The sequence below is a fragment of the Ochlerotatus camptorhynchus genome, unplaced genomic scaffold, assembly GCF_037179485.1.
Source record: "Ochlerotatus camptorhynchus isolate MF236.1 unplaced genomic scaffold, CSIRO-AGI_Acam_v1.1 ptg000503l, whole genome shotgun sequence".
Taxonomy (NCBI): domain Eukaryota; kingdom Metazoa; phylum Arthropoda; class Insecta; order Diptera; family Culicidae; genus Ochlerotatus; species Ochlerotatus camptorhynchus.
The window spans coordinates 4934653-4949831 of NW_027040988.1; the positions used below are offsets into that span (position 1 = coordinate 4934653).

Here is a 15179-nt window from a genome sequence, read left to right on the forward strand (position 1 = left end):
TAAACAACGATTGGCATTGACATACCTTCGGTTCAACTGCGGGCGGCGGGAGCACTCTCCATTGATTGGGGTGGTTTTGTTCCGTGTCTACTATACTACACAAAGCGAGCTGCGATACTACGGTCTGTGGTGGAACAAGCCAACGAATGGTCACTGGCTACCTTCGGGAAATTAGCCGAACGACTGCGCGAATTCGTGAAAACTCGTACCTGCGAGCGAATGGTGCGATCTCGCTCTAAAATTCCGAAGGTGATAAACTGCGGTGCCGGTGGGGTGGTGTTTGTTTGGGTGGTTGAGTTCCGTTCGTCGCTGGTTGGGGCGAGCGCGGTGAGTTCCCCCCTTCTGTATCATATGATTTGCATGCAGCTGGGAGCTCTCTCTCGAGTGCATATGGGTGCGGATCTGTTGTGTGCTGAAAAACTGTATCACTCACACAAGCAAAGCACGGGCAAAATTCTCTCTTTCTCAAATTTCCAACCCCAGCATAGTCACGCGAATAAGGGGTGGTTGGTATTGGTGAGAGGAATTCTTATGATTTCGTTACATAAAAATATTTACAGTGGAGAATGGGCGGGTGGGTGGCTTGTTTGGGAGCGCGGTGTGAGGGGTTTCCGAACCCCTTTCCGATCGGGTTCCGTCCCGTCCATATTTTCACTTGCAGTCATCTAAACGTGCTTATTTATGTTCTCGCCAGTCGGTGTATTCTTCCTGCTGCTGCCAATGAATGTGAATAGATACGGGGTGGGAGGACAAAACTGGTTCGACGAAAAGAAGAGAAGAGAGGTTATGTTTCCTTCCTTTATGAAAGTGTTTTCTTATTCGTTCGATTTGTTTTGCTGATGTTAAAGGCGAACGTTGGAGCGCTACATTGAGCAGCTAGCAGATTTTCGGAAAATATCTAGGAACATTGAAACATCTGAGCAAGAGAATTGATTCATATAGAGCATCATATTTGCTCTACATAGATTTCGTGTTTTAACATTGTCATTATATTCTACGTGATTTCTGACAACTTTGCGAGGAAAACTTTACTTGTTTGGACAGGTTCACCACTAGCCATTAGGCACACCTTTTATTAGGTTGAAATCTCTACTGCAGACATATGTAATTTTAACATAGGTGGTCGATAGCCAATCTCTCTCATCATATTACAGAGAAAAGTTTCAACACTCTGAACTGAGTAAATTTGTTTAGTTCCAAAACTACAAATACATACTGACATCCCTGACCTATTTTGGAAATTGCTCGATTGTCCATTTTAACAGGTTCTAATACACAAATTATTTGAATCAGAGAAAATTAACTATTGTTAAAAAAATAACATGAAATTGCAAACAATAACACATCTTCAAATTGTTCGAATACTACAGTAGAGCAGTTCCACGCCAAGTGACGAATCGCAAGAACTCGAACGTCTCGGATTTGTATAAAACTTTCTATAATTGTGTGTTATGGACAATCATTCACATTTTTGCTAAAATTCGGCTATTTTCGGAGAATAACTTGACTTTCCTCAACTTTGTATAAGACGTAATTTCGTTCAGATGTGACATTTTCATGTTAAAGACGCCATTTGAAAACAATTACAAGATCCAAAAAGGCCGAATTTTCCTGGAACTCGAAGAAGGTCTAGCCAAAACAAATTTTGTTTTGCTATTTGGCCTGCAACTGCTAACTGCTTAATACTTAAATATTTTCGTTAATATTTAGAAACAATTGATGATAGTTTCAAATATAACAAAGATGTCTTGCCCTTGGATGGCATTGGATAATTCCCTGCAGAAATATCAAACCATATGTATAAATTAGGCTGAATTATTTTTATCGTTAGAGCCATGTGCGGTATGTTCATAGTATTCCCAAATAAACTTCTTAAACTTCTTCAACCATCACAGGATGTCGAACTGATGGTCATCGCCTGTCATATTGTCTTCGGTGAGTGAACACTAATTCAAGAGCAAATTTTCATTATGTCGTAAGTAACATTCGCACCAATCCGAGAAAAATAAGGTTTTGTTTTGATGACCGAAAAGTTATTCCTATTTCCAAGTAAACACATATAATCTCATAGTGATAGCAATGTTTAACATATTTAGCAGGGTTTTAATCATACAAATGCAAATCGCTAGCTTTCATGCTAAAAAATACTGGTTTTTGAGTCAAAAGTTATTATACGTCGTTTGGTGGCCCCTATTGTTACTTAAGTCAAAGTGTATTTACCAGGATATTCGGGAGAATTATAAATTACGTCTCCTTACGTGCAGCCCATTCATCATTTTAGGACCACCGAAATCATCTTAGCAATAAACAGTTCGATTTATTCACTTTAATAATGAGAAAGCGAAACGACGAACGTACACTTTTCACGGGTTTCTCAGCGCTGTTACTTAAGTCAAACGGCATCTCCATAGAAATTGGGTGACTTAAGTAACATCGAAAACTATTTTGATCGGAAGGTGATTACGTCGAAAAGCAATTTGACTGGTAAATAAATTTAAAAATGGAATTTGATCCTATATTCGGACAGTAAAGGGTGATACGGTCAAAATTTGGTCAATATCAACTTGACGTATTTCTTTCAATTTTGCATTTAAAAAACCTGAACACCCCTCATTTTGAAGGTGTGTGTGTGTAGAATGTTGCTCCTATTTTGATTTTGGAATTCACTCTTCAGTTGTCAAAATGCCGTCCAAGCAAGAAGAGCAGCGTATCAAAATTTTGCTCGCGCATCGCGAAAATCCGAGCTACTCGCACGCAAAGTTGGCAAAATCGCTAAAAGTTGCCAAATCAACCGTTACAAATGTAATTAAAGTGTTTGGGGAACGTTTGTCGACAGCCAGGAAGTCTGGATCGGGGGGATATCGAAAACCGGAAGCCGCTGAGACGACAAAGAGAGTTACCGGTAGTTTCAAGCGAAACCCTGACCTCTCTCTCCGAGATGCCGCAAATAAGCTGGGTGTATCGTCTACAACCGTGCATCGAGCCAAAAAACGAGCCGGACTATCGACTTACAAGAAGGTAGTGACTCCAAATCGCGATGATAAACAAAATACGATGGCCAAAGCGCGATCCCGGAGGCTGTACACGACGATGCTGACGAAGTTTGACTGCGTGGTAATAGACGACGAAACCTACGTCAAAGCCGACTACAAGCAGCTTCCGGGACAGGAGTTTTATACGGCAAAGGGAAGGGGAAAGGTAGCAGATGTTTTCAAGCACATGAAACTGTCAAAGTTCGCAAAGAAATATCTGGTTTGGCAAGCCATCTGTACCTGTGGCTTGAAAAGCAGCATTTTCATAGCTTCCGGGACTGTCAACCAAGAAATTTACGTGAAAGAGTGTTTGAATAAACGTCTGCTGCCTTTCCTGAAGAAACACGGTTGTTCCGTACTGTTTTGGCCGGATTTGGCATCTTGCCATTACGGTAAAAAGGCCATGGAGTGGTACGCCGCCAACAACGTGCAGGTGGTTCCCAAGGACAAGAACCCTCCCAACACGCCAGAGCTCCGCCCAATTGAGAAATACTGGGCTATTGTCAAGCGGAACCTAAAGAAGACCAAAAAACTGCTAAGGGCGAGCAGCAGTTCAAGGCAAACTGGCTTTCTGCGGCGAAGAAGGTGGACAAGGTGGCTGTACAAAATCTGATGGCAGGGGCCAAGCGTAAGGCCCGGCAATTCGGATTTGGAAAAGCGGAAGCCTAACTGAATATTTTTCCTGAATTTTATACTAATTGAACTTGAAAAAGAAATTTAATTTGATTTTTTTAAATAAACGATTTCACCGATTTACACGCGTTTTCCCTTGACCAAATTTTGACCGTATCACCCTTTATATAGTGTAATAGCAGGAGAATCGATTGACACTGATAGCTCGACTTTGTTTACCTTTGTTACACTCGACGTAATGAAAATTTGCTCTTGAATTCATCGGTCACTCGTCAATAAGGTTCTGCACCGTCAGTGGATAACCTCAATCGGATGAACTTGACAGTTCAGTGGTACTGTTTACATGGACTTAGTAGTTTTTTTTGCCTCGATAAATTTTTAGACTGCCACACTTTTGCGATTTCAACGAGTAACATCCTTTCACCATGTATTTCCTTGGGATTTTTCCAAATTAAAATATGCCACAAGCGTATCACGAAAGTGCTTGTAAACAGTACCACTGAAATGTCAGTGGGCTCATTCGTGACGTCACGATGCAGAACCTACACTGAACGAAAATATCCGCAATACTTCGACTGATTATTGTATTGCTCGAGCTCTTTAACAATATGCTGTCGAATTTCAGATGATTTCCTTATGGTTGAATTCGTCATCAACTGATGAGCATCCATATGACTGTCCTCCAAATAAAGGATGATATTTATTTGGAAATTGGCTGTAAAACATACAGGGCTCAGAGGACAACAATATAAGGATAGGATGACTTGCAAATGTTTTAGATTAGATTATTAATTCGATTGCTAACATTTCCATTTTGAATAGCCATGAACAGTCATGGATACACAAAGTACTTATTGGTAGAGGAAACTTCCTCCACCACGAAATAGACAATCTACGGTTTCCACGCTTTACCAATGTTCGTACCACCTCTGATAGCGATGGCTATGCTTCCAGCTCGTTTGTCTGCTCAGAGTATCAAATGACGTTCGATATAATTATTTACATCATCGTTTTGAATGATTTATGTTAAGGGGCTGAACCAATGACAAATGCATTTCAATTTAAGATGACTATCTTCCTGCAGAGAGCATTACGCATTCCAACTGAAGGCCCTATCCCTTCTCATAACAATATTCATCCTGTATTGAAATGCTCTGATTTCAAAACAACCGTCATCCGGTTGCAGCTATCATTCGAAAAGGATGTTTCGAATTGAATGGTCTAAGATTTCATTCGAATAGAGGACGGTGGTTTGGTACAGTGTAGTGGATAGCTGACAAGAGTTATCAAATGCGAGAAGACAAAACCAAGTGAAGCAGAACATGAGTGACAACGTGAGTGTGAGATCGGAATCCATGTTTGATAATCGTTTATGTCTTCTATCCGATCATTAGGGATGCCATGGGGAATTTAGAAGTAGAAGAAACAAATCTTCAACTACGGAAAAATGTCTACTGTTACAATTTGCGAGCGCGCAAATGGGTTAAATCTTGAAGATTTTTAAAACTATTTCTTAATAGAAGCTCAAGGACCTTCTTAGAAGTCAGCGGCAATTCGTAGAAGTTAAAAGAACATCATTCGATTTCAGAAAACTTTGTAGAAGTCCGGGAAGCTCAGCGAACTTCATAAAACTTCAGCGATCTTCGAAGTAGTGCAGATAATTTTGAAGAACTTCATCAAACTTTTGAAGTAATTTAAAGAACTTTATAAAATTTAAGTGAATTTTGTAGAAATTCAGGGAGCTTCGTTAAAGTTCAGGGATTTTTCTTTATTTTCATTGAATTTCTTAAAACTAAAGGGACTATGTAGATGTTCAAGGGATATAGTCGAAATTCAGAAAATTTAACATATATTCGGGGAATTTCACGACCTTCACATAATTCCACAAAAAATTGTGGAACTTCATATAAATTCTGGAAAACTTGATAGAAGTGGGAACCTTGTTCAAGTTTAGGGAAGTTCGTTAAAGTTAAAGGGAAATTTGTTCAATTTCATGAAACTTCATAAAAGTTCTAGGACCATCTTTTAGTTTCAGGACGCTTTGTTAAAGATTAATGGACTTGCAATATTCAGGAAATTCCGTTGAAGTTGAGGAAAGTTTGTAAAATTTCAGGGAGCTCCGCAGAAAATCAGCGAACTTCATAGTAGTACTTCAGTGAACTTTGTAGAAGTTAAGCGAATAGCGCAGAAATTCGAGGAACATCTTAAAATTTGATATAAGAGAAGGAAATTTTGTAAAAATTCAGGAAACTGCGTAGAATTTCGGCCAACTTATAGAAGCTCAGCGAACATCGTAGAAAAGCGGCTCCGGTGGTGTAGTGGTAAGCGTGATTACCTCTCACCCCAGCAGACCTGGGTTCAATACCAATCGGCGCCGCCGGGATGTTCTGAGGCATAACATCTTTGATCACGCCTTCCTTCGGAAGGGAAGTAAAACCGTTGGTCCCCGGTTCATGAGTTGATTGGTCGATACGTGGGGTCCAGGTGTAGGAGCTGCCTCCCTGGCGTCGGTAGCATTGCTGCTCGGCACGGAAAACAAATCGTAGAACTTTAGTGTTCATTTGGGAACTTCCTGGAAGTTTCCAGAACTTTGTTCCATAATTCATAGAAAATATTCAGGGTCTTCCCGAAAGTTTGGAAGTGGTCACGCATATATAGATAAATAATTATGGAATTTAGAAAAAGGTTAGGGAAATTAGTACAACTTCAACAATCTTGGCAAAAAACCGGTAAGCTATGGAAATCTTAGAAGTTCAGGGAACTTCATAGAAATTGACAGAACTTACCAGTACGAAGAACTTCCCACCTGAAGTAGTCGGAGATTCAAGAGCGTTGGCAATGTCATCTTAGGATCGGAAAGGAATATAAGGATCGAAGCAATATACCACAAATGTTCGATAATGATCCCAATGAGACACTAGTTCAGGAAGCTTCATAGATGCTCAGGATAAACTCAACGGATTGGAAAGATGTTCGGGGAGCTTTGTTTGAGTTCATTGAACTGAGTTTCAGTTCAAGATACATTGTGGATGTGCAGGAGCCTTTGTAGAAGTTCAAGAAACTTCGTAGACTTTAGAGAACTTCTTTGATATTCACGGATTTTTAATGAAATATCATTCAAGTCCTCTGGATATTTTCCAGAACGTTTATCAGATCATATTAAGTATATCTTGCATTCAATTGGAAATTCAATTCGTATTCTTCTTAGAATCCCCATAGTATTTCCTCAGAATACTCAAAACAAAAATCCATCACAAACTTTGAAACTCTTCTCAGAATTCCTTTGAGATTGAACTCTCAAAATTCGATTCCATTTGAATTCTTCACGGAATTTATTTCGAACTCTTTAGAATTCTCTTGGAAGTTTCGTCAGAAATCACCCCAGAATTCTTTTAGAACCATCCGCAGAGACCATCTTTGGAATTCACGGGATTTTCATGGAATTTTCATCAGGGCCCCTTAAGCAACATTTTAGAACTAATTTGGAATTCTTATTAGAATTGGACCTAGAATCCTCATCAGAACTCTCGTTAAAATGCACTCTCAATTATATTGGAATTATTTCCAAAATTAATTCGTAGCTGAATTTTGCGTCTCTTATAATTTAAACAATAATCAAAAGCGACGCTCGTATGTGTTAAGTCAAGTTTAACTATATAGGTAAACCTGGCTTAAGATTTAACCACAGAAGAAGTACTTTGGTATCCTTCTTTGCTATATCTTGGTGTCATCCCTAGAATCCTTTAAAATTATCATAAAATTTACTTTGGATATGTGTATTTTGTTAAAACTACTGTAGACGTTTAAAGTGCCAAGTACTCAATTTAAACATTTTGTTGATATTTTTAAATACCCTATTTTAGTAGTGAAAAAGTGACTTTAGTGACTATTTTTAAGGAAATCAGTGACTTTAGTGACTTTTTGGTGTAAAAAGTGACTTTTTAGTGACTGGCTTCAAAATAGTGACCAAGTCACTAAAAAGTGACCTGCTACCAGCCCAGAAAAATAACACGTAGGTAGATAAAATTGAAATTTGCGTAACGACTTCTCATGTTTAATTTTCATAAACTCTATAATACGTTTGTCTGATTTTATTTTATTTTATTCGATGTCACAGTGTTCAAGCTTCTCAAAATTAAGAATTAAAGATAAGGACTATTTTTTCCAAGAACACCAGAAACATGTCCTGATTTGGCCGATGGGTACTCAATATGCCACAAGCTATCATGTTTTCAAAGTCTCTATGATTGTAACATCAAAATCACGGAATTCATAAGCTTTGGCTTTGACATATCGAGTTATAGAATCAAAATAACACTACATAGCGGAAATATCGACTTATGGATACTACGTAACATGGAAAAATGAAGGGACCTCCGAATCCATCTAGTTATATAATATCGAGTTGTGGAGAGTGGGTTGTATTCTTTTTGAGATATTTGAGTTTTTTACAAATGTTTTTAATTTTTACTCTATGTGAATATTTTTTTCAGATTTACCTTATTTTTCTCTTCAACTTGGTCTCAAACGACATTTCTATCAGAAGCAGTGTTAGGAAAATATCAAAAAATCAAATCTCACCAATGCCCAAGATCACGCTTGATTTTCGTAGACAAAAATCAACAAGCAAACTACTGCTGTTGATTTTGCAAGCTGTGAAATCGCAGCTCGTAATATCAAGCTAACAAAACTCACCAACTGCAAACCTCACCAAACTGTGGTGAGATTAAGTTTAATGATTTTTGCTTTAAACCCGAATGCAACCGAAACTTCCATAACGGCTTGCAGCAGTCCCTTCTCGTCTGCCATCGGTGAAGATTAAAAAGAGATAGCAAACTATGCTTTCTCTTTCTAAGAAAACGATGTGCAATAGAATCATTTTCGTGTCGAGTCAGCTCTCAGCTTGATGTTTGCACGTTGTGAATAGTCTCGCAATATCAAAGGAACTTGTAAAATCAATATCAAGCATGATATTTTGTTCCAATATCCCGCGTGATATTGCGAGCCCATGAGGGCGGAAATATATCAATTGATTTCTGATTTTGCCAACACTGATCAGAAGTGACATTTTCGAGCTACAATTTATTAAAAAAAAAAATACAAAACCCAGAATGGCCGAATTTAAAAAAAAATGTGAACACACAGTTATCAGGGTGGCCAGTGAATTTTCATTATGAAATTCCCGGTTTTCCCGGTTCAAATCTTTAAAAAATCCCGGTTGTTAATATTCAAAAAAAAAAAAAAAAAAAACGAAATAGAACGCAATTTTAGGAACATGCTCAAAAGAATTTACTGAAACGATAAAACAATGTGATTTAAGAAGATTCCCAAGATTCTTTGAATGGGAGTAGAGTTTGAAACTAGAACTTTTTTTTTCAAAATTTGTGATTAATAACAATCTTCGTGATGCAAGATTTGGAGTAAAAATAATTGAAATTTGATATCTTGAAAAATTTTCAAGATCACAGATTTGAGAAACAAATCATACTTATGAGTCGTGGTGTCATAATTGTCACGCTTTTAGACTTGGAAGCATTTTAAGGGTTATAACAAATTACATAACAATCTATAGAATCTAGCGACCAAACCCTGGTATTTGTAGTAAAATTTAAAAGAATTCAAAGTGTTGATTTCAAACCAATATTGAGAAGGATTCCCACACAGTTTTCGAAGGAAAAGTTTTGAGCAGATTTCCAGAATTATTCTGACATGAAAACCCTAGAAATTGTTACATGAATTTGGTAGGATTTCTGTGGAGAAAAATGCAAGTTCTAAATTAAATTGTTACGTAATTTTAGAAAATTTCAAAAGGAGTTGTGAAATACAAAACCTTGAGGATAATTCCTAGGTGATTCTGAGGAGATTTATATGGTTATCGTGAGGTAAATGACAGATGAATTTTAATAAGAATTCCAAGAGAATTATGATCAGATTTCAACAAGAAACAGAGTTCTTAGAATGTTCTGGCAATAATTTCAACCCTAGTGCAAAATATTCATCACAGAACTCCAACAAAATTGATTGCAAAAAATTGCTGATAATTATAAAGAAATTCATTAAAATACTCCAAGGGGTTTCTAAGTAAAATTTCGAAAGATTTCTGCTGTTTTGAATAGAGTTAAAAGAAATTTTTGAAAAGATTTTCAAAGGAATCAAAGTCTCTGGATTGGCTCAAGGGAAATCTAAGAAGGATTCCAATTAAATTCTTATAAGGGGTTGCAAGGAAATTCCAAAAAGAATTCAACGGTAATTAATACGTGGAGTGCTTTCTGGTTTATTCCAGAACAATTTCAAGATAATTCAGAGCAGAATTCCAAGTTAATTCTAAAATTCATATCATGAGGATTTTGAACAACGAAAAATTAAAACCCCGGAAAAGAATAATTCAGCTTCGGTTTTTACAAATATTTGTTTCCAAAGTCTAGCATCTTCAATATTTTCTTTTAAGGACCATGCACTTTACATCTGAAATTGGGACGACAAAAATAAATTTGCAATATTGCAGGGTGATTAAATTCTAAAAACAATAAACAAACTGAAGAAAATTATGCAGCAAATAGAGCAAGACATTCATTTGGTAAAGGATCACTCTGTTTTAATGGTTTATTCTGAAATTCTGGTGTAAAAATTTGTTCCTATGATATGAATAATTTATTTTTCCCGGATATTTCCCGGTATTCCCGGTTTGCTGGCCACCATGCAGTTATGCAAAGCTTTCTGCAAATCGGAGAAGGTCAATTTTCTTTCCATTTCGCCATTTGGCGTGGAACTGCTCTCGAGGAACAATCTTTTCCTTTGATTCAACCTTCCACTCCCGCCTTCGTTGCGTTCCAGCTGTGTTTGACTTTTCCAATTCGGAAATCGGATCAAAAAGCTTCTTCCATTCATCACGCTATGGGAGCGGCCGAAATGCCGGTATTCTTGGGAAATCGGTTTTGTAATAGTCTCTCTATCTTTCTTTTTCTCTTTCTAGCTTGTGTTGTGCCGTAGGAAAAAAACATAAGTTGCCAGCCAGCCATCCAGCCGTAGTTAATTCAATGGTAGAGCAATGATCGGTCAGTCAGTCGGTCGTCAGTGTGTTGTCTGTTTGTTCATACCAGTGGAACAAGTGTGGGTGGAATTCGTAGCATTTGATAGTACCGGAGCCGACATGAATGGTCACGTGCTTGGTGAGTAGGAAGGCCATTCTGGCCATTTGATCAATTTACTACGAGAGTGGTGTATTTATAGGTTTTGGCTTCAATGGAACAGGTGGGGAGGGGGGGGGGGGTGAATATTTGGACTAGAATGCCCAAGTGGAATATGTAGCTATACGTCGGTTGGTGCCAGACAAGAATGCGAACTTCGATTTACAGATGAGAGTTTAGATATTATTTTACAACTCTTCATGACATGGATGCAAAAATTGTAACCCTGAATTTCTTACATCCTCTGTAGATATTTCTTACAATGATAGTTCATACAACAGCCTGTAGTGAACAAGCAACTTTTCCCAGAGTAATTTGTTTATAATAAAACCACCATAAGCTAATTTGCTAAGGTATAGGTTGTGGGTTAGTAGAAGTTAGTTTAGTTTGCTTTATTGAAGAGGCATTAGGTTATAGCACTAGATTTACGTGATAAAATTGACTAAGCTTAATTTTACACAATTATTTGAAAAGCCTTCCGACGACCACATTACAGAATCCGTTACTGATTCAGTACATTTTTATACAAAATTTGGTGTAAAGAAACTCACCCGTACGGAAGAAGCAATCAAATTGAAATTTACTTTCCCAGTATCATCCGAGAGGTTTCCCAATCCGGAAAGTAAAAGTTCTTCTCAATTACCCAAACCGTCATACTCTTCTTCGCGCATTTCCGACCCATTCTCAAGCTCCCCATCGCCAGCAACTATCGGCAATTATTACCCAAGTCATGAAGCACTACCCCCACGGCAAAACTATACAGCCATTAGCCTTCCTCTATTAACTCGAGTTAGAAGCCAAATTACACATTATAAAAACGTTCTACAACATTAATTGGTCACTTCCTTCTCTGCTCCTACCAGTACCGCTCGGTCGTACCCTCTTCGTGCCACCTTTTTTACAGCACCACGATTGTCGATTCTGTTTTGCTCCAATACCACACCGACTGAAGTGAACTGGAAGCGGGAAGAAACTTTCGATTCCAACCACATCGCTCCATTGATTGACCGATCTTCTTCCATCCAGCAGCAGACAATCAGTCAGTCAGTCAGTCAGCTACCAACCAACCAACCAACCCACATGTGAGCGCAAAGAATACCCCCATCTTCCGCGGACTCGGATCTATAATTAATTAATGGATCTCGGTTTCCCGCCTTCCCCTGCGGCGGCGGCCCCTTCCAAGCCGAAACCCTGAAATCAGCGTATGTCGATCGGAAGATGATACATATGAATCAACCGGCTACCGGATTGCGGCGGCGATCCCTTCCGAACGAATCCGTCACCATAGATAATTGGACCTCTCAAAAAACGGTTTTAGACGGGGCGGCAAAACATCAAAAGTCGGCGGAGCGGTGGTTTCTCCGATTGAAGGCTACCAGAGCCAGCCGCCTCGTGCTCAACCAGATCTCTCGGACGACGCAGATTTTGGATGCTTGTTGGTTGTTTTTGTTGCTGCAGTGGGCGGTCAATGAACGTGAACCGGTTGTTGGTCCTTCTACCTACCTGCAAGAGAGAAGAAACAGAGAAACAGATAAAATGTGTTGGTTAGTGTGCTTTTGTTGTTTGGTATGTATTTTAAGTTTTATTGTATATGGGTGTCATTTCTTTGTTTCGAACTTGTTTAGCATACTCCGCGCTGACACGCTGATTGGTCGTTGAAAGGGATAGTCGGGGAAGGAAGGATTTGCGCCGAGGTGAGCTGGGATTAGACGTGGCTTTGAAGGGAAGGCGGTATAGCCTCAGTAGTGGACTTGTGCTTTGTTTTGAGTTCTTGAATGGCTTCGTGAAGGGTAATTCATAAAGTATGTATTGAAAGACGTGTCACAATACTGCGCATTTGAATGCTGTAGAATGATTTGTGTGATTATTTGAGATATGGGAAATGTTCGTGAGAAACAACTTACTTATTCTTCTTCTTCACATGTCAAGCTTATTGCTTATCGCAAAGTTGCTTATTGCGTACTCTCGACTTAGTGTTCTAGATGCACTTCCACAGTTATTAATTGAGAACTTTCGACGCCAGTACCATTTTTGCATTAGTCTAATTGTGTGGCAAGTACAATCATACTCTATTCTATGCCCAGAGAAGTCGAGAAATTCCCAGACCGGACCAAGAATCGAAGCCAGCCACTTCCAGCATAGTCTAGCTTTGTAGCTGCGCCTTTACCGACTGCTAAAGGAGACCAGGGTGTCGACTCAATGAAGAAGACCAAATTCACTTATGTATATTCCATGATTTTCCAGTAATTTTCAAAAAAACATCCGGATACAGTGTCTACAAGGTTTTGTCAATAGTGGGTGTCCATTCAAATTCCATTTTTCAATTCCCGGTTATTAAAAAAAAAATCTACCTTAAACAAAAAAGGCGTTCAAAAATGATCCTTTAGAGAAAATGATAAAATTTTGTCAGCAGAATTCCTCTACAATATGCAGGGCTGGTAGTGGGTTATACAATAGTATTGACTACAATAACGAAAAAAGTGACCAAATAGTGACTTTAAAACAATAAAAAGGTGACCAATAGTAACATTTATTGTTCGTAAAGATATTAAAGATATGAATCCAACATGTCGTTGAATGCGATCCGCTATGACAAATATTATAAATTATTAAACCACTATGAGCATTTTACAAGCTTTTTTTTTAAATAAAACAAATGGTTGAAGGATCTTATAAATTTGTTTTCTTAAAATCAGTATTAATTGGCTAATCAATAGGTTAATTTGTAACCTCCAGTTCCTCACACAGAATTCATTTTTCTGCCACGATTTTTTGGAAACCAACCGTTGAATAAGTTGAATTTAGATTCAGATCGCGAATTGGTTGAATTTCGGGATGTGAAAGATTGAACATAGAAATTTGTTAGGAAATCTTGAAATTGAAGAAAAAAATTGAGGCGCAGAGAAAAATGCTCAACGTCTTGGACAAATTCGTCAATTTTAAGACAAGTAATTTTAAAGATCTCGAATATAGAAACTTCTTTAAAACTTCAAACATAGACAAATTTTCATACCTATCTCTGGAACCTAGACAAGTGTTCTGGATCGTATCAATAATTATCATTATTCTGGAACGAGGAAAATTTTCTCGAAAAATCTTGATCTTCAAAAAAGTTGTAAGATTCTGGTATACATTTTAGAGATATTGGACATTTTTTTGTTTAATGCTAGTACTTAGTAAATCGTTATCTTTAATTAAAACAAATTAAGAAAGCGTAGAATAATTTACGATATGTTTGAATAGAATGTAAGTTCACAGTCCGAGAAACATTCAATGATTCTAAAATATAGAAAATATTTCATGATTTTAAACATAGAATTTATCTAAAATAATAGATTGGAAATTTGCTGATTCCGGAATTGTAGAAAATACAACTTCTGAAAAAAGAAGATTCTACTACATGTTTTTTCGATGTTTGCCGATACTAAAGCTTTCGGCCTTCAAAAATTTATCGAAATTCAGGTCTTTGAAAAAATCTCTAGCGCTTGGAAATTTTCCTAGACCATTGTCCAACACATTAGGCTTGGAAAAATTTCAAGACGATGAAAAGATATCGGAACCAGAGTTTTTTTTTTCGAAACCTCAGAAAATTTGTGATATCTCGAGATCATAGACAATGGAAAAAATTATATCCTAATTTTTCTTAAAGATAATGGACTTGAAATAAATGCACTCTGGCCATTGTATTTAAGAATTTAAAAACCTGTTTTTTCGGTTTTTTTGCAGTTGTCTAGTTTTCCCAGTTTAATTGAAACAGTTAAATATGGTAAAATATCCCAAGTACCGTCACAAGTTTTATCGTATGATAAAACCCAAATCCTTACTTGAAGCATAGATTATTATTTCGCTTAACTCTTGACTCTAAAGAAAACAGTATGTAATATGTGTAGTAAGGTCAAATTATGTTATTCTTAACTGGGGAATGGAATTGAGAAGAGAAATGCAAGGAAATTCCAATGATGATTTTTGAAATAATCTTAAAAGAATATTTACAGGATTCCAAGAGGATGACTTGAGAATGCCTAGCGAAATTTCAAGGAAAGTATTTTTTTTTTTTTTTATAGTAATTTTCACACTCTCGGATCATTTGTGCTTTATCCGGGTGATATTTGAACTCATGATTTTGGAGTGTGAGGTATGGATTCAGATCGTTATGTTTTACAGACTAACCTCGGTATTCAAAGATGTCCTAATCTTGGTATCTGGTTAGCACAAAGTGCAGAAATTAATGTTTAATTTATCAATATGTTAGGTGTCGAATATTTGCATGCCAATCAGTGACATTCGGCAAAAACTTAAATTTGGTTAAAATATGTTAAAATATGCT

At 37.5% G+C, this 15179-nt stretch overlaps 1 protein-coding gene across 4 annotated transcripts in view; it reads right to left on the minus strand.

Moving 5' to 3' along the window:
* Positions 1 to 15179, minus strand: part of jing — a 300757-nt gene that overhangs the window by 44135 nt on the left and 241443 nt on the right. The window contains exon 1 of one of the 4 annotated variants that reach the window (XM_065235695.1): positions 26 to 196. The exons of the other annotated variants lie outside the window; for them this stretch is intronic. The gene's annotated coding sequence lies outside the window, so the exon portion shown is untranslated. Of the gene's footprint in view, positions 1 to 25; positions 197 to 15179 lie in introns of those variants that run through there. 4 annotated transcript variants of the gene reach the window in all.